Below are 26,409 nucleotides of genomic sequence, written 5' to 3' on the forward strand. Positions count from 1 at the left end.
CTTATGTGTTCTTTCAAATTAAACAATTTCTGCGTAGAAGACAAAATGACATATTTTCCAATTTGCAAATGATTCTGGAATCCTGGTGTAAAAAGCATTTATCATTACACTGCAAGAAGAACTTCTGAAAAGAAAGCAGAATTTTAGAACATGTTGCACCTGGAGAGTTCTAATACTGGCAAATAATTAAAGGACCAGTTTTGAACACACAGAAGCCTGGAGCACGGCCCTATGAGGGGAGGATGAGGGAGCTGGGGGTGTGCAGTCTGGAGAAGAGGAGGCTCAGGGGTGACCTCCTTGCTGTCTACAACTACCTGAAGGGAGGCTGTAGCCAGATGGATGTTGGTCTTTTCTGCCAGGCAAACAGCAACAGAAGAAGGGGACACAGTCTCAAGTTGTGCCAGGGGAGGTCTGGGCTGGATGTTAGGAGGAAGTTGTTGACAGAGAGAGTGATTGCATTGGAATGGGCTGCCCAGGGAGGTGGTGGAGTCACCATCCCTGGACGGGTTCAAGAAAGGCTGGGATGAGGCACTCAGTGCCATGGTCTGGTTGCTTGTCTAGGGCTGGGTGCTAGGTTGGCCTGGATGATCTTGGAGGTCTCTTCCAACCTGGCCGATTCTATGATTCAATGTAGCTATGGTAAAGGTAGTTATGCAGGATGCACCTTCCAACCTGGTTGATTAGTCTATTCTATTCTACTCTATTCCATTCCATTCCATTCCATTCCATCCTATCCTATCTTAAATCTAATATTAACATAAAGTCCTTGCCAGAAGAATCTTCAATGAAAGCACTACAGTGCTTAGTCCTATTCTACTATTTTCTACATGAAAACAACTTTTTTACCTTGGTATAAAAGATAACTTAAATTGTTTTAAAGAAGGATGATAATCATTGAACCTTGAGCTAGTCCTAAAGGTTGCCACTCGCTTTTGCCCAGAGGGAGACAACACTGGGTTTACTCCAGTGACTTATTCAGTGATGCCACTAAATTTAGGTTGTTTTGTTTTGTTTTGTTTGGCTTAGTTGTTTTTTTTTTAACAGCACTTTTTTACTAAAAAATTGAAGCTATTTAAACCTGTCAATTCATATTCACAAATGTGAAACAGTATAAAGAAATCAGATATACCTACATCCAAATACTTTGTTATTTTCTACCCTGGTTCTTTCTTATTATTAACACCATTTATTGCAATCACAAAAATGACTTACAGCAGTCTGGCTAATTCCTCTTTCTGAAGTCAAAGGCATCAGGTAATTGTGAGATGAGGAATTTCATCTCTTTTGCTGCATCTTATTTAATTTACATGGGCAGTTAGATATATCAGCATGTGAGAAAGCTGCCTTCTTTCAGAGTAGTTTCTGAGGAGGGCAGAGTGTTGCATAAATTGTCAGCAGTGGAGGCAGCCATGGGTGAAATGGCCTTTTTTATTAAATGTCACAAGATTTAATGTCAGAATATAATTGGGATGGAAGGATAATTGAGCTAAGCTCAACATGTCTTTCTCTGCTAACATGTTATTAATCTACAAGAGTGTTAAAATATGGTTTATAAATGCCTTCTTCACTTGAAAATTGTTGGCTCATACCAAGAAAAGATTCTGTTTTATGACAGATGTCATGAACAACAATTCTGGATTTCCTTCACAGAGAATTTAACTTGTAAGTGAGGGATACAACAGAAGAGAGCAAAATAAGGAATTCCTGAAACGCAGGGCTCTGAAGATGAACATTTTTAAAACAGTATCATAGAGTCATAGAATCAACCAGGTTGGAAGAGACCTCCAAGATCATCCAGGCCAACCTAGCACCCAGCCCTAGCCAGTCAACTGGACCATGGCACTAAGTGCCTCATCCCAGCCTTTCTTGAACACCTCCAGGGATGGCAACTCCACCACCTCCCTGGGCAGCCCATTCCAATGCCAATCACTCTTCCTCCTAACATCCAGCCTAGACCTCCCCTGGCATAACTTGAGACTGTGTTCCCTTGTTCTGTTGCTGCTTGCCTGGAAGAAAACACCAACCCCCACCTGGCTACAACCTCCCTTCACCTAGTTGCAGACAGCAATAAGGTCAGCTCTGAGCCTCCTCTTCTCCAGGCTGCACACCCCCAGCTCCCTCAGCCTCTCCTCACAGGGCTGTGCTCCAGGCCCCTCACCAACTTTGTCACCCTTCTCTGGAGCTCAGAACTGGACACAGCACTCAAGGTGTGGCCTGAGCAGTGCTGAGCATGGGGGCAGAATAACCTCCCTTGTCCTACTGGCCACACTCTTCCTGATCCAGGGCACACTGCTGGCTCGTGTTCAGCTACTATCTACCAGTACCCCCTAGGTCTCTTTGTGCCTGGCTGCTCTCTATCGACTGTGTTCCCAGCCTCTAGTGCTGCCTGGGGTTGTTGTAACCGAAGTGTAGAACCCTGCACTTAGCCTTGTAAATCTGATCCCATTGGCCTCTGCCCACCCATCCAGCCTGTCAAGGTCCCTCTGCAGGACTCTCCTACCCTCCAACAGATTGACACCAAACACCATAACACAAGTAGTGAGAACTGACTGCTATCTGAAGTGCCAGAATTTAGCCATCATGTGAGATCCTTTGTTAGTAATTTGACTTGAGCTAACATATAAATGATTGAATTATTAGTTAAATACAACAAACCCAGCTGCTGCTTTTCTGTCTTAGTGCAAGGGCAGTGCAGGACATTAAACACCCAGTTGTATCTTGACATTTTAGAATTTTCTGTTCCCTTTTAAGTAAAATACCATAGCAATGGAAAAGCCTTTTGCAGAGATCATTACAGTTCCCATGGTTTGTTTTTGAAATGTAAAGGCATTTTTTAATGTAAAAGGTTATAGCACAGAATGATTACAATCATTTAGTTTGGAAAAAGACCTTTAAGGTCATAGAGTCCAACTGTAAAGCCAGCACTGCCAAGTCCACCACTAAACCATGTCCCTGTGCACATCAACTATGCATCTTTTAACCACCCCCAGGGATGGTGACTTAACTGCTTCCCTGAGCAGCCTGCTTCAGTGCTTTACAACCCTTTCTGTGAAGAATTTTTTCCTAATATCCATGCTAAACCTCCTCTGATGCAACTTGAGGCCATTTCCTCTTGTTTAATCACTTCTTTCCAGGGAGAAAAAGCCAGCCCTCACCTCAGTACAACTTCCTTTCAGGTAGTTGTAGAGAGCAGGAAAATATTCCCCAACCTTCCTTTTCTCCAGACTAAACAACCCCACTTTCCCCAGACATTCCTTACAGGACTTGTTTTCTAGATCTTTTATCAGCTTCACTGCTATTCATTGGACCTGCTCCAGCACCTCTGTGTCCTGGTAGTGACTGCCCCAAACCTGAACATAGCACTCAAGGGGTAGCCTCACCAGTGCTGTGTATACGAGGGCAATTAATTCCCTGGTTCTTGCTTGTCACACCATTCCTGATACAGGCCTGGATGCTGCTGGCATTCTTGGCTACCTGGGCATGCTGCTGGCTCATTTTCAGCCAGCTATTGACCAATGCATTCAGATCTCTTTTCACTAGGCAGCTTTCCAGCCAGTCTTCCAGAAGCCTGTAGCACCCAAGTGAAGGACCCAGCACTAGGCCTTGTTAAACTTCATACATTTGGCTTCAGCCTATTCATCCAGCCTGTCCAGGTACCTCTGTAGAGCCTTTCTATCCTCAAGCAGATCAATACTCTCATCCAGTTTGGTGTTGTCCACATTATAGTTACGTCGTTTTTGATAAAGAGATGACTCATGTGAGAAAGGTAACAAAAAGTCCAAGTGTATCCATTTGGAAATAGTATTTTAAATTGGGATTTTCCAAATATTTGTACCTAGTTTTCCAACTGGAAGATGTCATTTACCTGGACCTGAGCCTCTGACACTGTCCCACACCACATCCTGGTCTCCAAGCTGGTCAAACATGGGTTTGGTGGGTGGACCACGAGATGGATAAAGAACTGTCTGGATGGCCACACCCAAAGTGTGGCTGTCAGTGGCTCCATGTCCAACTGGAGGCCAGCGACAAGTGGAGTCCCTTGAGGTACTTGAGGGTGCTGGTGGACGAGAAGCTCAACATGATCCAGCAGTGTGCACTTGCAGCCCAGAAAGCCAACCAGTTCCTGGGCTGCATCAGGAGAAGTGTGGCCAGCAGGTCGAGGGAGGTGATTCTCCTCCTCTACTCCGCTCTGCTCTGGTTGAGACCCCACCTGGACACAGTCTCAAGTTGTGCTGGAGGAGGTATAGGCTGGATGACAGGAGGAAGTTCTTCCCAGAGAGAGTGATTGGCATTGGAATGGGCTGCCCAGGGAGGTGGTGGAGTTGCCATCCCTGGAGGTATTCAAGGAAAGACTGGATGGGGTACATTGTGCCATGGTCTAGTTGATTGGCTAGGGCTGGGTGCTAGGTTGGACTGGATGATCTTGGAGTCCTCTTCTAACCCATCTGATTCTATTCTACTCTATTCTAAAAGAGCATTTTCATTTGGAAAAAAACCTGGTTCCAATTTCTCTCAGAACATTGTATTTGCTGAGAAAAATGTCAGACAAGGAATCCTATGAATCTGATTTCCATTCAGTTAAAATTCATAAATTCCAAAATGCTGGCACTTATGAAAACTCATCTTCTTGAGAATATTTCCAAACAGTTCCTTTCATCATTTTCTTAAAGATACTTGGGCATAATTTGCACAATGCACTTAAGGATCAGGAATATTTCTGCTCAAAATGGATTAAACTGCAACTGTTCTCTTCGGTGTGCACATTAAAACATGGCACGGTTTGGGTGCTACCTGCCCCCCTACTCTTATGAAATCACCCAGACTAGACTCAGCTGAGCTGGAAGCTAAGAAATGAAGTTTTATATTTACAGCTTAGCTCCATATACAAGCAGATAGTTACAATATATATAGCTATAGACAGAAATAGACAAGTTAAAAAGGTAATATAGAGACACAAAAGCCCTCCCAGAAACCTGAGTCCCCAGGAGGGGCTCCCAACCACCCTCTACCTTACCCCAGAGTTTGCTTTATGTGCAAGGTGAGTTTGGAGGGTTGGCAAGGGGGATTAGAAAGCAGAAGGATTAGCTACACAGAAAACATCCCAGGAAGAAAGCACAGGCTCTGACAGAGGCCCACACACACTGTCTGATCTATGTTTTGTGTTCTTGTTTTGAAACATCTCAGCAAGCCTATGAGTGCAGCAGACATCACCATTGTTTCCTTTTCACAGCCTATAATCTAATTCTTCTCACTAAAATAGTCCAGTTAGCCTCAAACTAGCACAAAACACTAGCTATCCAATTAAGTCTGGGCAAAGGATGACAATGCACTCCTTAACTTTTCACAGTGAATGAATTCAAGTGTTGTATTTCTAGCACTGACAGCGTGACCAGTTTCTTGCCAAGACTGTTTCAGGCAGATGTAAGCACAATTGAGAAACAATGAATAATCTCTTGAATTACTGAATCATTTAGTTGTAGTGGTACATGGATAAGGAGTGGATAAGGAGTATTTTATTGAGAGGAGAGGGTATCCTTGTCAGTGTAAGATGCAAAGAAGTAGTTGTGGCCACCCATGCATTCAGCGAACATCAAGTCCAGCACCGCCTGTAATAAAGGTCAAGCCTGCAACTCCCAGTCCCACGTGCCAAGGAGTGGTTTCAGTTAGTGTTCAGAAAAAAACTGTAATGTACATGTTTTGAGTCCATGTTCTCCTAGGCTAAACCCACAAAATTTAATTTCACTCCTCAGGAGACTAACTGCAAGTGCACAAAGTAATTAACCATTAGCAACTGATGTATGTTATAGTGCTGGAGAGGACACTGCAGAGTATAGAACAATTATCTTCTGCTAGTAAAGCTCAAAGGAGCTTTTGTCTGCTTATTAAACCTAAGTTACAGACAGTAAGAAGGACAAGTCAGGAAGGGTCTGAAACCCATGTACCTGATGACAGTGATGTAAATATAGAAGCTCTGACATAGACCTCTGTAGGAAACTTCTTAGTGTAATTGTCTGATATTTCCTGCTGTGAAATTACAGCAAATACTGATGTGCCTTCTGTTGAGAATTGTAGCCAAACTCTTCTTTGAGGTTACTTTTTATGTGCATAAGGCAAGAGTCTAAGAGAGAGAATTTTTGACAAAGGCAGTGTAGACTGACATAATCCTGCTTTTAGAGTAAAGTCTTTCTGAGCAGCCTATGATATGTTGTGGGAATTTATTCCCATTTCATAATAATACAGTTTTCTGGACAAAGACAGTGGAATTTCAAACACCCCCTGAAAAGATGGAAGAGCTAATGCTTATTCTGTACATGTTTTGGCTGAGTTTAGAACACAGGCTCAGAAAACTTTGATTTTATTTTCACAAAAGAGTATTTGCACAGCACAGTCCTTCCTGCTGCTTACAGCTTATGTTCTGCTTGGTGATGCTGCTCTCAAAAATTACAGGCACTACTCAGAGTGAAAAAAAAACCACCAAGCAACCAAAAAACACAAAGAACAACTCTTCAAAGCAGAAAACAGCTGAGACTCAACTTCTAAATTTTTTGCATGTGTGTTCTGATGAGTTAGATGCTATTAAATGTACTCATATTTTAATTACCTGATGACCCAAGGCACGCTAAAGCTGCTGCGTACTTGAGAACTAGAAAGGTGTGCAGAAGCTAGAATCTACACCCAAAAAAGGCCAATTAACGAGGCTCTAACAGTTCCTGTTCTACCCAGATGTACTGGCTTTCCCATTCCCCAGAGTTCTATTAACAATTCTAGTTCCCCTAGGTGTTATGGAAAATACTGCCTTTTGAAAAAGGAAATTGAATTGCCAATGGGAGTTTTGCAGCATGTCTCTGTTAAAAACTATTGGTACCCAAAACATCTCAACTAATTAATAACCATAGAATCAGCTAGGTCGGAAGACAGCTCCAAGATCATCCAGTCCAACCTAGCACCCAGCCTTAGCCAGTCAACTAGACCATGGCACTAAGTGCCTCATCCAGGCTTTGCTTGAACATCTCCAGGGACAGTGACTCCACCACCTTCCTGGGCAGCCTATCCCAATGCCAATCACTCTCTCTGCCAACAACTTCCTCCTAACATCCAGCCTATACTTCCCTCGGCACAACTTGAGACTGTGTCTCCTTGTTCTATTGCTGGTTGCCTGGGAGAAGAGACCAACCCCAATCTGGCTGCAACCTCCCTTCAGGTGGTTGTAGAGAGCAATGAGATCACCCCTGAGCCTCCTCTTCTTCAGGCTGCACACCCCCAGCTCCCTCAGCCTCTCCTCACAGGGCTGTGCTCCAGGCCCCTCACCAGCTTCATCACCCTTCTCTGGACACGTTCCAGCACCTCAGCATGTCTCTCGAACTGAGGGGCCCAGAACTGGACACAGTACTCAAGGTGTGGCCTGAGCAATGTTGAGTACAGAGGAAGAAATAACCTCCCTTATCCTGCTGGCCACACTGATCCTGATACAGACCAGAGTGCCATTGGCTCTCTTGGCTACCTGGGCACACTGCACAGCATTGCTCAGAAAACCTAAGGCTCTGTATCTAACAGCACTCTGTAAAAGAGAAGTAATGCACATTTGATTTGAGATGAGGCAGACAGCAGTGTGAAGAGTTTTCCTGTAGTTGTTGTTTGAGTAGCTGTCCCACATGGCATGCTGCCATGGCACCAAAGCCATGACACTGCATGACAGAGCAAACTGCATGTCCACTGCAGTCCTCCTTCTGTGCAGGTGGCCATGCAGATGTAGAAAGCAGCAAGAACGAGACTATAGGGACCAGGATTGTGGATCTGGTGACTAAATCACTTCCTCCACAAAGGAATATGTTGTAATGAAAGGTTGTGTTGGTTTTTTGTTTTGGCTGGTTGTTGTTGTGGGAGGTTTTTTTGCTATGAATTTAGTCAGAGCACTGAGGTGGCTATGGCCAATGTGTGTGCAACACAAACAGCTTCCTTTTGTTTATCCTTTGAAATAGTGATCAATAGAATATAAGCTTCCTCCCATTAAAGAATCTTACATCAAAATGAACATTTTAAGTTTTGGAGCTATTTCTTGCTATACATTTTTTGAGTGACTTTAGTTTATTTGGTTTTTAAATACTTGACACACTCATAATAGTAACACTGTGCTGAAGAAAATGTGAAAATAGCCATAATAAGGTCTTATATTTAACTGACCTTGAGGTTTTTCACTAGGGAATCTTAGCAACATCCAGTCTTAGCACGTGCCAAGTACCCACTGCTTTTACAGATTCTATGTAACATTACCTTTACATACATATAGAAAAAGAAACCTATTCTTGACTTTATGGTTTATTGCTTAATTTTCCTGTATGGCAGCTGAACTGAATTAAAAACAGACTGCAAGTGAAAAGGTCTCTCTTCCAAGGAAGGCTGAATATCATTGTGGCTTCTAGACTCTGAGCAGCATAATGTGTTTTACCATTGCTGTTAACAAATGATTAAGATTGTCACAGAAGGAATAAGAAGTCTGGGGTTTTGGGAAAAGGAATAAAAGTTCAATGTTTAAGAATTCAGAAAATGAGAAAAATCTTCACTTTTTTTCTCCTGCAAAGGAAATTCTTCAATAATAGAATAACTAATCCCTCACTGATAAATTTCATGCTGTATATGGGATATATATTGTGGGATTCTTTTTGTAAGAGAGTTACTGAGGAGTGAAAATAATCTGTATGAATAAGGGATTAGAATTGCAATACCTGAATTCTGTTCTACACTAGAAAGATTAGAGGTTTACTAGATTAGATCAAAGAATGGAACTGAATTGCATTTTTAACTCTGTTGTCCTTTAGTATCAGATTCCTGACATATATTCTGTGGATTTTGTTCTCTTTAATCATAATGGTTTGCATAATAACTCTGAATATGAATATGACTAACTCTGAGGTGACCTTCTTGTGACCTTCCAGTATCTCAAGGGGGCTTACAAATAAGCTAGGGAAGGAGTTTTTAGACAATAAGGGAGTGACAGGACTAGGGGGAATGGAGCAAAGCTGGAGGTGGGGAGGTTCAGACTGGACGTGAGGAGGAAGTTGTTGAGCATGAGAGTGGAGAGAGCCTGGAATGGGTTGCCCAGGGAGGTGGTTGAGGCCCCATGGTTGGAGGTGTTTAAGGCCAGGCTGGATGAGGCTCTGGCCAGCCTGATCTAGGGCAGGGTGTCCCTGCCCATGGCAGGGAGGTTGGAACTAGATGATCCTTGTGGTCCCTTCCAATGCTGACTGATTCTATGATTCTATATATGCAGTAGCATTTTTGGGGAGTATTTTATTTGCCAAATAACCACTGGAAACTGAAAAGAAACTATAAGGAAACAAACTGATCTAAAATAACTCCTAACCTACTTAGCCAAAATTTACCTCAGAAATTGCAAAGTTAGTTAATTTTTGTATTTAGTTTCATCTTATTCAGCACATGGTTGCACCATGGTCTGCACAGCACCTGCCACAGTGGAACAAATGCTAATTAGAGCTGTTAGATGCTAATATACAGTAAGTAACTAACAGCAGAATCTTGAAACTGTAAGAAAAAAACATTTCCAGACAGATGGTCTGAAGGCTAGGATTAAAATAAATGAAAAGTTTCCATATCTCTGTCTAATCATAAAAACTTCCAGGGTACAGTTTTTCCAATGAAGAAGCTCAGTAGATCTTTGGAGGTTTTCCTATCATCAGCAGTAATTCTTCTCTTTTGCAAACTTGTCCAAACTACTCCCCTCTACTCTGCTCTGCTGAGACCCCACCTGGAGCACTGCATCCAGCTCTGGAGCCCCCATTACAAGAGGGATGTGGAAATGCTGGAGCATGTTCAGTGAATGGCCTTGAGGATGCTCAGAGGGCTGCAGCAGCTCTGCTGTGAGGACAGACTGAAAGAGTTGGGGCTGTTCAGTCTGCAGAAAAGGAGGCTCCCAGGTGACCTTCTTGTGGCCTTCCAGGATCTGAAGGGAGCCTACAAAAAAGCTGGGGAGGGACTTTGCAGGATATCAGGGAGTGACAGGACTGGGGGAATGGAGCAAAGCTGGGGGTGGGGAGATTCAGATTGGACATGAGGAGGAAGTTGTTGAGCATGACAGTGGTGAGAGGCTGGAATGGGTTTCCCAGGGAGGTGGTTGAGGCCCCGTCCCTGGAGGTGTTTAAGGCCAGGCTGGATGAGGCTGTGTGCAGCCTGCTCTAGGGTAGTTAGATGATCCTTGTGGTCTCTTCCAACCCTGACTGATTCTATGGGTGGCTGTGCCACATGCTATACCAGCTGGTGTTTGATTCTGAGGAATTTAGGCTTTTTAAAGACCTATGACTTGACTACTGAATACTAGGTCAAAGTATCACAGTATCGTCAGGGTTGGAAGAGACCTCTGCTGAAATTTTACTCATCTTATTGCTCTTAAAACGACAAAAGAGAGTCAAGTGCTTCTTTGATAAGTGGCTGAGGGAGCTGGGGGTGTGCAGCCTGCAGAAGAGGAGGCTCAGAGGTGATCTCTGCCAGGCAACCAGTGACAGAAGAAGGGGACACAGTCTCAAGTTGTACCAGGGGAGGTCTAGGCTGGATGTTAGGAGGAAGTTGTTGGCAGAGAGAGTGATTGGCATGGGAATGGGCTGCCCAGGGAGGTGGTGGAGTCATCATCCTTGGAGGAGTTCAAAAAAAGGCTGGATGAAACAGTGCCATAGCCTAGTTGATTGGACAGGGTGCTAGGTTGGACTGTATGATCCTGGAGATCTCTTCCAACTGGCTGATTCTGTGATTCTATGAACTGGACCATGGCACTAAGTATCACAGTATCAACAAGATCATCAAGTCCAACCGTTTACCACAATTCTCAAGGCTAGACCATGGCACCAAGTGCCACATCCAATCCTGCCTTGAACAGCCCCAGGGACGGCAACTCCACCACCTCCCCGGGCAGCCCATTCCAGTGTCCAATGACTCTCTCAGTGAAGAACTTTCTCCTCACCTCCAGCCTAAATCTCCCCTGGCGCAGCCTGAGGCTGTGTCCTCTCGTTCTGGTGCTGGCCACCTGAGAGAAGAGAGCAACCTCCTCCTGGCCACAACCACCCCTCACGTAGTTGTAGACAGCAATAAGGTCACCCCTGAGCCTCCTCTTCTCCAGGCTACATAACTGACAAAGAGCAAAGCACTCTACACTATTAAACAAATGGTTATATGCTACTGATTATTTTTAATAGTCTATAAGAATTGTAATTCACCAGATAAACATAGATGTAATGAGAGCAATTACCATACAATAATAAACTATCATTGCTATTATAAACCCATAAACTCTTATTCAATATACTTTAAAATTCAAAGTCTAATTTAAAGTGCTAGTTTAGCATAATTCCCACAAGCCATCATTCCTTAATATCATGAAATGAATCAAGGTTTTGTGAAGCTATTAATTGTTACTGACAAGCAATAACCACTGGAATGAAACTGCAATTATCAGCAGCCATTAATCACATTTATGTTATCTGTAATGTCAAAAAAAGTTCAATAATATTATAAACAGAAAAAGGAATTTATATGTCACGCTTTAACTCATTCATAGAAAACAGTTGGTCCTTTGGGGTGAAAAAGGAATTGCAAAGCCTCTTTTCCTTCTAAATACAGTGGTCAGTCTTGTATTGTCTTGTATTTTACATTCTGAAATAAACTCTCCTACTTTATCAGGGAACCATAAAATCAAGCAGGTTGGAAGAGACCTCCAAGATCATCCAGGCCAACCTATCATCCAGCCCTAGACAGTCAACTAGACCATGGCACTAAGTGCCTCATCCAGGCTTTGCTTGAACACCTCCAGGGACGGTGACTCCACCACCTCCCTGGGCAGCCCATTCCAATGCCAATCACTCTCTCTGCCAACAACTTCCTCCTAACATCCAGCCTAGACCTCCCCTGCCACAACTTGAGACTGTGTCCCCTTGTTCTGTTGCTTCTTGCCTGGGAGAAATGACCAACCTCCACCTGGCTGCATCCTCCCTTCAGGTAGTTGTAGACAGCAATGAGGTCAGCGCTGAGCCTCCTCTTCTCCAGGCTGCACACCCCCAGCTCCCTCAGCCTCTCCTCACAGGGCTGTGCTGAAGGCCTCTCACCAGCTTTGTCGCCCTTCTCTGGACATGTTTCAGTATCTCAACATCTCTCTTGAATTGAGGATCCCAGAACTGGACACAGCACTCAAGGTGTGGCCTGACCAGTGCTGAGTACAGGGGCAGAATAACCTCCCTTGTCCTACTGGCCACACTGTTCCTGATGCAGGCTAGGATGCCATTGGCTCTCCTGGCCACCTGGGCACATTGTTGGCTCATATTCAGCTACTTTCTACCAGAAAAAGCATCAAAATCCTAAATACTGTGCTGTTCACTTATGGTTCCATCCACTCTTCACAATCCACCAAAGATACAAGCTCTCTAACATGAGTCAGTAGAGCAGGAATAACATCTGTTCATAATCTCTTGCAGAACTCCAGCAGAGTATCTTTTTGGAAGAAGCATATGTGAATTGGCAGTTGAATATGTATCAAAAGAAGCCCTAAAAAAGACACAGAAATTGTATTTAGCTAGGTCTTAGGCACCTCCTAAGCAGAGAGGTACTTGCTTTTCAAGTTGCCAAGCAAAGGTAGATATATATTAGTGCCTCTAGAAGTGTGATGGTTTGGGTGTTACCTGCCCCCTCCCCTTAAGAAAATCACCCAGACTAGACTCAACCAAGCTGGTAATAAGAGGAATGAAGCTTTATATTTACAGCTCAGCACAATATAAAAGCAGTTGTTAATAATATATACAGCTATAGACAGAAATAGTCAAGTTAAAAGCAATGCAGAAACACAACAGCCCTCCCAGAAACCAGAGGCCCCAGGAGGGGCTCCCAACCACCCTTCCACCTTCTTCCCACTGCTCTACCTTACCCCATACTTTGCCTTATGTTCAAGGTGAGTTTGGAGGGTCAGCCAGGGGTGTTAGGAAGTAGAAGGATTGGTCAGGCAGCAAGTTAGAGAGATAAATGCAGCCCAAAGTCCAGAGAGAGAAACTCTGTTACCTATGTTTATGTTCTTGTTCTTATCCATCTCAGCAAGCCTATGAGTGCAGCAGTCATCCCCATTGTTTCTTGTTCACAGCCTACCATCTAACTCTTCTCACCCAAATATCTCAGCTAAGCTCAGACTAGCACAGGCAGTGAAAGTCAAAGGCTAACCATACTAACAATTGTATTATTCCTGTTTATGTAAACAGTGTTCAAATGTTTTACATACTGCATTTTCAATAAAACTGGGAAGTGTATGTGTGTAACCTACAGTATGGTTTTATATTCCCCCATGTGCTACTTAAATAGGTCATGTCTTTAAGATTCTGTCCTCCCTCAGATTCCCTTAAGACGTTGTCACTGTTCACCTCTTGGTTACTTAAAAACTGTGCTTCGCTAAAAATATTTTACTGGTGATTTTATTGCTAAATGTAAGTGAACATTCTTCCTCTGAAGCATAGCTAAGTTTGTGCCTATCTGCATTTTCTTAAGCTAACTGAACACTTTGAAACCATACTTGTCTAATACAATCAATATCATACTACAGGACTGCCACAATCAAGTAATAATTCCAAAAAGTCTGCCTAAATGATTTCAGTTAGCATACAAAGCTGTAATGAGAAAACTCTGCAACATCTTTCTTTCATTGAGTTCAACTTGTAAACTCCTCTCTTGATTACTTTCTTAATGTTTACCTGAGTTCAAAGTGAAACTTGAATAGTTTCTTCATTAAAAAAAAAACCAAAACAGTATCAAAGAATCAACCAGGTTGGAAGAGACCTCCAAGATCATCCAGTCCAACCTAGCACCCAGCCCTAGCCAGTCAACTAGGCCATGGCACTAAGTGCCTCAGCCAGGCTTTGCTTGAACACCTCCAGGGACGGTGACTCCACCACCACCCTGGGCAGCCCATTCCAATGCCAATCACTCTATCTGCCAACAACTTCCTCCTAACATCCAGCCTATTTCTCCCCTGGCACAACTTGAGACTGTGTCCCCTTGTTCTGTTGCTGGTTGTCTGGCAGAAGAAATCAATCTCCACCTGGCTACAGCCTCCCTTCAGGTAGTTGTCCCTTGTCCTACTGGCCACACTGTTCCTGATCCAGGCCAGGATGCCATTGGCTCTCTTGCCCACCTGGGCACACTGCTGGCTCATGTTCCGCTACTATCTACCAGTACCCCCAGGTACTGCCTGGCTCATGTTCACCTACCATCTACCAGTACCCCCTTTCTGCCTGGCTGCTCTCCAACCACTCTGTCTCCAGCCTGCAGCACTGCTTGGGGTTGTTGTGGCCAAAGTGTATAACCCTGCACTTGGCTTTGTTAAATTTGATTCCACTGGCCTCTGCCCACCCATCCAGCCTGTCACGATCCCTCTGTAGGTCTCTCCCAACCTCCAACAGCTCCACACCTGCTCCTAGATCGGTGTCATCTGCAAATTTACTGATGCTGGACTCAATCTCCATGTTATGATAGGACTTAAGTCTGAAGAATCCATACTGAAATTCCAGTTCTGGTATTTAATTATTTTATGTTTTCAGAAGAAATTGCTGGGTTTTAAAATGTATTTTTGTCATTGCAAATTTAAAACTGCTGCACTCAAAGTTTATCATGAAATAACACATTCATTTGTGCTTGTCAAGGTAATAGAGTTTAACAGAATAGCAGAAGGGAGGTTATTCTTCCCCTGTACTCAACAGTAGTCAGGCCACACCTTGAGTACTGTGTCCAGTTCTGGGCTCCTCAATTCAAGAGAGATGTTGAGGTGCTGGAAGGTTTCCAGAGAAGGGCAATGAAGCTGGTGAAAGGCCTGGAACACAAACCCTATGAGGAGAGGCTGAGGGAGCTGGGGGTCTTTAGCATGGAGAAGAGGAGGCTCAGAGGTGACCTCATTGCTGTCTACAGCTACCTGAAGGGAGGTTGTAGCCAGGTTGGGTTGGTCTCTTCTCCCAAGCAACCAGCAACAGAACAAGGGGACACAGTCTCAAGTTGTGCCAAGGAAAGTATAGGCTGGATGTTAGGAGAAAGCTGTTGGCAGAGAGAGTGATTGACATTGGAATAGGCTGCCCAGGGAGGTGGTGGAATTGCCATCCCTGGAGGTGTTTAAAAAACACCTGGCTGAGGCACTTAGTGCCATGGTCTAGTTGATTGGACAGGGCTGGGTGCTAGGTTGGCCTGGATGGTCTTGGAGGTCTCTTCCAACCTTGATTCTAAGTCAAACTATTTGAAAGACAGTTGTAAATTCTCATTTTATTAGGGGAAACACTGCCTCTGCCAAAGATTAGTTGCCTTTCCTTAGTACGGATCTGAATACATTGTTAGAAGGAAATACATATAATAATACATAGCTTTCCTTTAAAGAAGATAATAACAGACAAATGGTTCAGCAAATATGTTAACAACATAGAATCTTTAAACTTGAGCTGTCAGGTAACACACATTCAAGATTACTGCCAACTTAAAAAGGAGGAGCAGCCTTGACTACAATAGTAAGAACTGTTTTTTCCCTCCTTTCCTCTCCCCTCCCTCTTATCTCTCACTGAATAATAACCCTCATTTGGAGATATCAGTCATTTTTTCTGTCTGGAAGAGAAGATTAAGTATGTAGTAAGCATCAGTGACATTCAGACTGAAATGTGGGAAAAGTTCCTATGGCTGGATAATACAGCAGCAAAGATGTCATGCATTAGCAGAGAAACAGAAATGGATGCACAACAACTGCAGATCACTGCCTGCAGGCATTTAAAAATGCACACCAGTGCACTGTCAAACCTTGAGACTTGTAAGCTGTACCCAGAGGGTTTTAGCTGCGAGTGCAGAGAGGACAAAGAATGTAAGAGCCACACAACCATGAACCTCTATTCATTTCACTGTGAAGTTCTACCACCTTAAAATGATGCTGAGCCACTGGCACGACTTACAAAAAAAATAATAGCTGATAAGGAACTGACAGGAAAGCAATATAAATAACCCATAATAGGAAATATTGAGACTCACTAGAATTTCTCTGATTTATTCCTGCTAAAGAGAACAATTTTCAGTGTTTTGGCTGCTCGAACTGAACACTTGAATAGATGACAGCTTTGAAGATTTCATCTGAAACATTGCACAATCAACACAAATAATTGTAATATAATCTGTTCCTGAAACAGCTCTTGAAATGCCTCATCTTTTGCATTCTGGTATTTAGAGCCACCAATTATTCCAAGAACCAGCAAGCCTGTGCATTTTGTACATTTGGAATGGGCTGCCCAGGGAGGTGGTGGAGTCGCCATCCCTGGAGGTGTTGAAGAAAAGCCTGGATGGGGCACTTAGTGCCATGGTCTGGTTGACTGGCTAAGGCTGGGTGCTAGGTTGGACTGGATGATCTTGGAGGTCTCTTCCAATCTGGTTGACTCTATGATTCTATGATACATTGTTTACTATGAGGGTAGTGGCAAGGTGGTTGGGGCCCCATCCTGGAGATATTCAAAGTGAGGATCAACAGGGCTCTGGGCGGCCTGATGAAGTTAAGGATGTCACTGCTTAAGGCAGAGGGTGTTGGACTAGATGACCTTCAGAGGTCCCTTCCAACCCAGACCATTCACCAGTCACTAGTGGTGTCCCCCAAGGATCAGTGCTGGGCCCAGTCTTGTTGACTATCTTTATTGATGATCTGGACATGGGGATTAAGTCCAGCATCAGTAAGTTTACAGATGATACCAAGCTAGAAGGGGGTGTCGATTTCTTGGACGGTAGGAGAGCCCTGCAGAGGCACCAGAGATTTTTCACCTTCATTCTGTTTATAATGAAAAGGTGATTCTGTGGTACTTGCATTGTCTAGCAGTAAAATGTTATCAACAGTTGTATAACTTCTTACAAGTGGGAGCCATTGGAATGGACTGCCCAGGGAGGCAGTGGAGTTGCCATCCCTGGAGATGTTGAAGAAAAGCCTGGCTGAAGCACTTAGTGCCATGGTCTAGTTGATTGGACAGGGCTGGGTGCTAGGTTGGACTGGATGATCTTGGAGGTCTCTTCCAACCTGGTTGATGCTATGATTCTACAATTCTATGATTTCCATTATTTGGTGTCCCAAATTTTGTCATTTAAAATTTAAGCAAGGACTGAATAACAGTTCCCACAGAATGATCGAACCTTGGTTGGACTTTACTTCAGAGTCGTATTACACCTCCAAAGACGGCACCGCAGGCTGGGAAGGGTGAAGCTCCATTTACTTACATGGAAAGGAATCAAATTTACTACTGCCACATGAAATACAGAATATTTTTTCATTGTACCTACTTTCTTGAAATCCTGGATAAGTTTTGGCCGTGTTAATCATAGAATCAACCAGGTTGGAAGAGACCTCCAAGATCATCCAGTCCAACCTAGCACCCAGCCCTATCCAGTCAACCAGACCATGGCACTAAGTGCCTCATCCAGGCTTTGCTTGAAGACCCCCAGGGACGGTGCCTCCACCACCTCCCTGGGCAGCCCATTCCAATGCCAATCACTCTCTCTGTGAAGAACTTCTTCCTAACATCCAGCCTATACCTACCCTGGCACAACTTGAGACTGTGTCCCCTTGTTCTATTGCTGGTTACCTGGGAGAAGAGGCCACCCCCCACCTGGCTACAATGCTCCTTCAGGTAGTTGTAGACAGTAATAAATCACCCCTGAGCCTCCTCTTCTCCAGGCTAAACAGGCCCAGCTCCCTCAACCTCTCCTCATAGGATTTGTGCTCCAGGCCCCTCACCAGCTTTGTTGCCCTTCTCTGGACATGTTCCAGCACCTCAACATCTCTCTTGAATTGAGGGACCCAGAACTGGACACAGTACTCAAGGTGTGGCCTGACCAGTGCTGAGTACAGGGGCAGAATAACCTCCCTTGTCCTACTGGCCACACTGTTCCTGATCCAGGCCAGGATGCCATTGGCTCTCTTGGCCACCTGGGCACACTGCTGGCTCATCTTCAGCTTACTGTCTATCAGTACCCCCAGGTCCCTTTCCTCCTGGCTGCTCTCCAGCCACTCAGTCCCCAGCCTATAGCGCTGCTTGGGGTTGTTGTGGCCAAAGTGCAGAACCCTGCACTTGGCCTTGTTAAATCTCATCCCAGTGGCCTCTGCCCACCCATCCAGCCTGTCCAGGTCCCTCTGCAGGGCTCTCCTACCTTCCAACAGATCAACACCTGCTCCTAGCTTGGTGTCATCTGCAAACTTACTGATGCTGGACTCAATGCCCTTGTCCAGATCGTCAATAAAGATATTGAACAGGACTGGGCCCAGCACTGATCCTTGGGGAACACCACTAGTGACAGCTGCCAACTGGATGTGGCACCATTCACCACCACTCTCTGAGCTCTGCCATCCAGCAAATTCTTGATCCAGCACAGAGTGAATCTATCCAAACCATGAGCTGCCAGCTTGGCTAGGAGCTTCTTGTGGCACAGTGTCAAAGGCTTTGCTGAAGTCCAGGCAGACTACATCCACAGCCTGCCCCACACTCACCAGGCGGCGAATAATAATCTGCATATGAATTCTAATATCTAGTAAAAGGAAAGCCTTTTTAAATGTGGAGATATTGTTTCTTTTGAGATTTCTTAGGCCTTGTGACACCAAACTGATACAATGAACTTAGAATCATTTTACTTTCACTGTTGTCCTCAAATACTACTACCCCTTTTTCTAACTGTTCATTTCATGCTTTATTTAGCACTGTGCTTATGAACTCTTGTTTTAGAGATTCAGAGAAACTGTATTCTCTTCATGAAACTGCATTATTAGTGATGTATGGAGCATTGCACATAGTATTTGATTTTGAATCAACCTGCTTGGAGGTTGTCTGTAGGCTTTTATATATATTGTGACTGGCAATTTCTTCCAGTTGAAATATTCCTGATAGGAGCTTATTACTTTTGAGTAGCTGGAGAGTAGTATAGCACACATTTGACTCCTGTATTTAGTTCCATCTCCATTGCAGTTACCTTACTGCTGTAATTAAGAAGTATACAATTTGTACTTATTATTCTGGATACCTTGAGTGTGTTTTGTTCTCCTTTCACTTACAGCATATTCCTCAAGGTAATACAAAATAATGACATGCCATATGGCAAATGGAATCAGTTGTAGCACCACACAGTGTCTTTTATCACATAGCTTTTACAACATGACATTCTCAGGTTTGCAACTGATGAATATTACATATCTTAGAGAAATTCTGGCTGTATTATACTGCTTCTCCCATCAGAAGCATCCTTGCTGATACTCTGGGCCTCTTTTAAACATAAAAGCAGCAGGTGTCATTTTGCAGGAATCAACAATGTACAAAGGAACAGGCAGAATGTCTCAATGTGTGGTAATCCTTCTAAACTGCAAAACGTTACCCCAAACACTTTGCATTATCAAGGAATAGGCAACATATAGTTGCCATGATGATGTGGCAGTAATGTGAAGATTGGGAGGCTCAGCTGGGGATTTTTGCTTGGATTTGATGTCTGTAGATCTCTTAGGAGTTCAGAGATTTTGTGTTTTGATAGTGAACTTCCATAGGTATGGAGTCAGTCATCTGAAGCATGCTGTTTGGGAGCATTGGATGCTGTTCTACCAAAGTAAACTATAAGTACGGCAGAGAGGTTAAAGCACTTCTTTTACGAGGCCAAACTCTAGAGGAAATTCTAATTTGTGGCTATGCTAAGTGGATGCAATAAGCTGATGATGCTCCTCAGTAATGTGAAGCTGTAAGTAGTTCAGTAGTTGACATGCTCTGTATATCAGAATTTGGTGTTAGTTTTAGTTTCATGAGGGAGAGAGAGAGATAAGGATTAGGCAGATGGGCAAATGATGAATACGTGTTTATTTACAAGTGCTTACATCTTATGCTTGTGGCAAAAATGCAATTCAAATCTATTCTAAAACTAAATGTAGCTAAGAAGCTAACAGAATGATTCTGCCATGCACAGTTCCATCAAGTAACATGCAGCTAACTTAGCTTTGCAGCATGTTTTAGGCTGTAGAGAATGTGCAGGCTCTACCATGTTTACTGTTTGCACTGTATCGCTCCAAGTGGTACAGCAAATTTCTGCAAAAGAGGGGAGCAAAGGATGAGTTGTTTACTGTTCCTGCATCTTTGCTCTTCAGTAAATGTATTTTTACCCCTTTTTAGTCAGGTGTAGGGCATAGAAGCATACTCAAGCTGTAAATGAACAATGTGCCCAGGTGGCCAAGAGAGCCAATGGCATCCTGGCCTGGATCAGGAACAGTGTGGCCAGGAGGACAAGGGAGGTTCTTCTTCCGTTGTGCTCAATACTGGTCAGGCCACACCTTGAGTGCTGTGTTCAGTTCTGGGCTCCTCAATTCAAGAGAGGTGTTGAGATACTGGAATGTGTCCAGAGAAGGGTGACAAAGCTGATGAGAGGCCTGGAGCACAGCTCTGTGAGTAGAGGCTGAGGGAGCTGGGGGTGTGCAGCCTGGAGAAGAGGAGGCTCAGAAGTGACCTCTACAACTACTTGAACGGAGGCTGCAGCCAGGTGGGGGTTGGTCTCTTCTGCCAGCAACAGAACAAGGGGACACAGTCTCAAGTTGTGGTGGGGGAGGTCTAGGCTGGATGTTAGGAGGAAGTTGTTGGCAGAGAGAGTGATTGGCATTGGAATGGGCTGCCCAGGGAGGTGGTGGAGTCACCATCCCTGGAGGTGTTCAAGCAAAGACTGGATGAGGCACTCAGTGCCATGGTCTAGTTGATTGGCTAGGGCTGGGTGCTAGGTTGGGCTGGATGATATTGGAGGTGTCTTCCAACCTGGTTGACTCTATGATTCTAACTTTCCACCTGTTTCCAGTGTGAGAAGTGAGAGGTGGGTCATAACATATGTTCTTTTTTGCAGTCTGTGTGTAATGTCCCCAGTCCCCAGATAAGATCATCTGAGAGTTGAGAATTTTGAGCTGATTTGTTGAGAAAGAGCAGCAACACACATAGCACAACTCCCTTCTGCTCCTCTCTAAAAGTACTACTTGTTTGGCTTTCTGGGGGAAACAGTTCAATGTTTCATTTAAACCAAATAAAATGAAATACAGTAAATTGATTGTGTTAAAAGAAATGTCAGCTACCAGGAGTGTAAATATTTGCAGGAAGGGTAATGGCAATTGAGCTCTAAAGAAAATGACTACAGTGAGTGGGTGTAAGTAGGGTATGTGTGTGTGTGCATATGTCCAGAGACACACATGGTAGCAGTTCTCAAAAATAATAGGAAGGGCAAAATAAACATAAAGCATTTGATAAGAGTTATTGCAAAATGTGTACCTGAGACAGAATCACCTGAATTTCTTACCTGATGTGTCAGAAACTGCTCTGTCTTTTTGTTCTGAATGTTTCTTTCTTGCTTATCTGTGTCATATCTACTGCCCTTCTCTACTGGTTGCTTGCCTCCTTGTCACATGTGAAGCCAGTGCAGTCTGTGTAGTGAGAAACCTGCAGGGACAAACATCTGTAAGTTACAAATGAGTAAACAAAAGACCTTTTTTTTAGTTGCCTTTTCACACAAGAGAGAAGCAGCAACTTGGAATTAAGTTCTGATATAACAAATTTACACATGTGAATACTGTGATATTTTTATACTGCCAAACACTTGAATCATAGAATCAACCAGGTTGGAAGAGATCTCCAAGATCATCCAGTCCGACCTAGTACCCAGCCCTATCCAGTCAACCAGACCATGGCACTAAGTGCCTCATCCAGGCTTCACTTGAACACCTCCAGGGATGGTGACTCCACCACCTCCCTGGGCAGCCCATTCCAATGGCAAATCACTCTCTCTGTGAAGAACTTCTTCCTAACATCCAGCCTATACCTACCCTGGCACAACTTCAGACTGTGTCCCCTTGTTCTGTTGCTGGTTGCCTGGCAGAAGAGACCAACCACACCTGGCCACAAGCTCCCTTCAGGTAGCTGTAGACAGCAATGAGGTCAGCCCTGAGGCTCCTCTTCTCCAGGCTAAAGACCCCCAGCTCCCTCAGCCTCTCCTCATAGGGTTTGTGTTCCAGGCCCCCCACCAGCTTTGTTGCCCTTCTCTGGACATGTTCCAGTATCTCAACATCTCTCTTGAATCGAAGAGCCCAGAACTGGACACAGCACTCAAGGTGTGGCCTGTCCAGTGCTGAGTTCAGGGGCAGAAGAACCTCCCTTGTCCTACTGGCCACACTCTTCCTGATCCAGGCCAGGATGCCACTGGCTCCCTTGGCCACCTGGGCCCACTGCTGGCTCAACTTGAGCTACTATCTACCAGCACCCCCAGGTCTATTTCTTCCTGGTTAGTCTTCAGCCACTCTGCTGCTAGCCTGTAGCACTGACTGGAGTTGTTGTGGCCAAAAGTGTCCTTGATGAAAATAGTTTTACTCTTTAATGCAAGGAGTCCTGGAGTGTTAAGTCTCAAGGACTTCACAAGCCTCCACATAAGCCTGCCAGGTAATAGCAGCCTTCTATGGCTACATAGCACAGTGGACAGAGCCTTGAATCTATGGCTACATAGCACAGCGGACAGAGCCTTGAATCAAAGATGAACTTAACCTTGAAAAAGCAGAATTTGGTTCTGCATCTTTCTTTATCTCACCGCCAAAACCATTCATGTTTAATAAACACACTCATTGAAATTCACTTAAGACATGTAACAGTTAGCTTGGGAATTATTCATTGCAGACTTTGGCAATTAATCACATTCCCACATACTTCAGCCAGTAATATGTGTTTCCTTAGAGCATGCCACATTTTATTAAGGTGTCCAGCTTTTCACAGGGAGGATATTAAATGAAAAACATTCTTATTTGTCTGGAAATTCATGCCATACACCAAAACCCATACTGGCTGTGATTAGTGAGCAGCAACCATCTGCCTCATCCTCACCCCATCAGTGCATAGGAAGGCAGAAGATAAGAAGTGTATTTACCTTTCACAACAAACCAGCTGTTGCCATTACTTTTAGCTCTAAGGCAAGCATGCTGGAAAAGGTGACTCTATTGTGATTCTCGTGTGCTGGAGCAGACTATGACTGTGAATAGCAGCAAACGTCTTAAGGTCCTGAGGAAAAACGCTTCACTGCTTCTGTCAGGAGAGCATGTACAAACACAGCTCGAGCTGGGAGCTGCAAGGATGAGCTCAAGTAAGAATTGGCACTTTCTCCCACCTTTCTTTTGAGAGAAAATCATATTACAGGAGCACAGGATGTTAGGGGTTGGAAGGGACCCAAGGAGATTGTCGAGTCCAACCCCCCTGTCAGAGAAGGACAATACTATTTAACACAGATCATAGAGGAATGCATCCAGACAGGCCTTGAAGGGCTTCAGAGAAGACTCCACAACCTCTCTGGGGAGCCTGTGCCAGTGCTCTGGGACCCTTACAGTAAAGATGTTTCCCCTTGTGTTGAGGTGGAACCTCTTGTCCTGCAGCTTACATCCATTGCTCCTTGTGTCCTCTCACAGGAAGCAAGTGAGCAGAGCCTGTGTTTATAAACATTTATTAAATCTCTTCTTCTCCAGACTAAACAGCCCCAGGTCCCTCAGCCTCTCCTCATAAGCCATGCCCTCCAGTCCCCTCATCATCCTTGTAGCCCTCTGCTGGACTCTCTCCAGCAGATCCCTGTATTCCTGTCCCTCTTAAACTGGGGATCCAAAACTGAAGGCAGTAGTCAAGATGAGTTCTCATCAGGGCAGAGTAGAGAGGAAAGAGAACCTCCCTTGATCTACTGGACACACTCTTCCTAATACCCTTTGAGATCCCATTGGCTTTCTTGGCCACAGGGGCACATTGCTGTGCCATGGTTAACTTGTTATCCACCAGGTCCCAGGCTCTTCAGCCTCTCCTCATAAGGCATGCCCTCCAGTCCCCTGTTCATCATACTGGAAAAGATAATCATTTGTCTCTAATGCTAACACAAGATCTTGAAATTAACCACACCAGGTAAAACCACCCATCAGAGCTTTTAAAAGGCATTGCACATCCATATGGTGAAATGTTTTCCAGTGCCAATATCTAACTACTGCAAGAGGAAAAAGGAACCGTTCATTCTGCCACTGCTCAGTCTGAGCCAGTTTTCCTTTCTCTGGCACCACATTCTATGGGCTGTGTTCTTTAATCTCTGTTATTCTTGCTATCATCCATCAGACTAAGAAAGATACAGAGCCAAATAATGTTGGGTTTGAATAGAATCTTGAAAGACTGTGGGAAATGGATAAGAGAGCTATTCCTCACTAAACCTGCTTTAGTCCCTGGTTACCTTCTTTGGTGTTGTATCAGCAGAGCACTGGGCTAGAGTGTGCACATACCTAGAGCGTATTTCAGGAGCAAAATAGAAATGCTGGCAGCAAAGGGCACTGTATGTAAATGTATTTCCTGAGTGATAGCTCTTCTTCCCTGATGATTCTGGCAAGACATAATAATTTTGGGGAAATAAGTGGAGTGCCCTGCCCTTCGGCTCTTCTCCTTAGAGCACAGACATCTGCTGGCAAACAGGATTCTGACAAAAGAAAATGTTCCTTTGGGGTGGGAGCTTCTTCAATATATCATTGTTGAAAACAGCAGATAAAGCAGAACTATACAGGACACACTTTTAGGAACAGAAACCAGACCATCGTGCCTAACTCTGGATTACGCTCATTTTGCCTCTACAGCCCACCTGTCAGTCCTGTTACCCTTGTCTAGAAAAGAATAGACAGTAAGTCTCTGCTTCTAGCAGTTTCCATGGTGACTTGATTCTGTTTTAAGACCTTTACATAAAGATAGCTTGGTTAAAATGATAATGACATTAATTTCTTGCCCATACCTGAACTGCATGAAGCTGTTGAGGGGCCTAGAGCACAGCCCTGTGAGGAGAGGCTGAGGGAGCTGGGGGTGTGCAGCCTGCAGAAGAGGAGGCTCAGGGCTGACCTCATTGTTCTCTACAGCTACCTGAAGGAAGGCTGTAGACAGGTGACTTTGGTTCTTTTGCCAGTCAACCAGCATCAGAACAAGGAGACACAGTCTCAAGTTGTGGCAGGGGAGGTCTAGGCTGGATGTTAGGAGGATGTTGGCAGAGAGAGTGATTGGCATTGGAATGGGCTGCCCAGGGAGGTGGTGGAGTCGCTGTCCCTGGAGGTGTTCAAGAAAAGCCTGGCTGAGGCACTTAGTGCCATGGTCTAGTTGATTGGACAGGGCAGGGAGATGGGTCAGACTGGATGATGTTGGAGGTGTCTTCCAACCTGATTGATTCTGTGATTCTATATCTTTACTATTGCTCCAGCATAATCACTTAGGGGTGACACTATCACTTTAGCTCCTTTAGCTTCCAGACCACTGTCCCATTAAGCAAAACCTATCAGTTTCTTTGACAGCTGCAAATCTGTTTCCAGAGATGTCTAGGGTACAGAGTACTCACTAGTGTTTACACATCAGACACTGTGAGGTAAAGCAAAGCATGTTAGGGTCTGGAGTACTGAGTTTGCTTGAGAAAGGCCCCTCTTTATGCACAATAACTACAACAGGGATGAAAGGTGCAAGGACTATATTACCTTCGAAAAAATTAACCAGAAAAGCAGATTGTTTCCCTTCTGGAAAATACTTGCCTTGTCCTCAGCACTACACAGAAGGGCCCTTGCTTAGAGATTGTCACACCTGCTCCTTTCTGAATGGCACTACTGTGCAAGGTGCATACACAGTATATTCTTTACCGAGGTTTACTCTAGTATAGTCTAAAACTGGGCCCCCCAGTTTAAAAGGGACGTTGAGATGCTTGATCGTGTCCAGAGAAGGGCGATGAGGCTGGGGAGAGGCCTTGAGCACAGCCCTACGAGGAGAGGCTGAGGGAGCTGGGATTGGTTAGCCTGGAGAAGAGGAGGCACAGGGGTGACCTTATTGCTGTCTACAACTACCTGAGGGGTGGTTGTGGCCAGGAGGAGGTTGCTCTCTTCTCTCAGGTGACCAGCACCAGAACAAGAGGACACAGCCTAAGGCTGCACCAGGGGAGATTTAGGCTGGAGGTGAGGAGAAAGTTCTTCACTGAGAGAGTCATTGGACACTGGAATGGGCTGCCCGGGGAGGTGGTGGAGTCGCCGTCCCTGGGGCTGTTCAAGGCAGGATTGGACGTGGCACTTGGTGCCATGGTCTGGCCTTGAGCTCTGTGGTAAAGGGTTGGACTTGATGATCTGTGAGGTCTCTGCCAACCCTGATGATACTGTGATACTGTGAACACTGACAGGCATTCGACTTCATCAGGTACCATGATCACCTTGAAATTCAGTTGCCATTTAAAAGAAAGAATCAGCAGCCTTGCCCCAAACCAAATAACAAGGCTGTACTGCAAGTTTGGGTCAGACCTGCATAATTTCTCCCTAAAACACTTGAAAAACTCTCATATGCATTTTTTTCCCTACCTCTTAAC

General features: G+C 44.5%; 1 protein-coding gene and 1 long non-coding RNA gene across 7 annotated transcripts in view; one reads left to right on the forward strand and one right to left on the reverse strand.

Annotated features, from left to right (window-relative positions):
• LOC135186174 (uncharacterized) overlaps positions 1–26,409 on the forward strand; it is a 250,372-nt gene that overhangs the window by 134,489 nt on the left and 89,474 nt on the right. The gene's annotated exons all lie outside the window — the stretch shown is intronic.
• The window catches only part of B3GALT1 (beta-1,3-galactosyltransferase 1), a 232,434-nt gene that overhangs the window by 113,783 nt on the left and 92,242 nt on the right, over positions 1–26,409 (reverse strand). For all 5 annotated transcript variants that reach the window (XM_064163625.1, XM_064163632.1, XM_064163656.1 and 2 more), the window contains one exon: positions 21,334–21,473. The gene's annotated coding sequence lies outside the window, so the exon portion shown is untranslated. The remainder of the gene's footprint in view (positions 1–21,333; positions 21,474–26,409) is intronic.

This window comes from Pogoniulus pusillus, chromosome 2, assembly GCF_015220805.1.
Source record: "Pogoniulus pusillus isolate bPogPus1 chromosome 2, bPogPus1.pri, whole genome shotgun sequence".
Lineage (NCBI taxonomy): Eukaryota > Metazoa > Chordata > Aves > Piciformes > Lybiidae > Pogoniulus > Pogoniulus pusillus.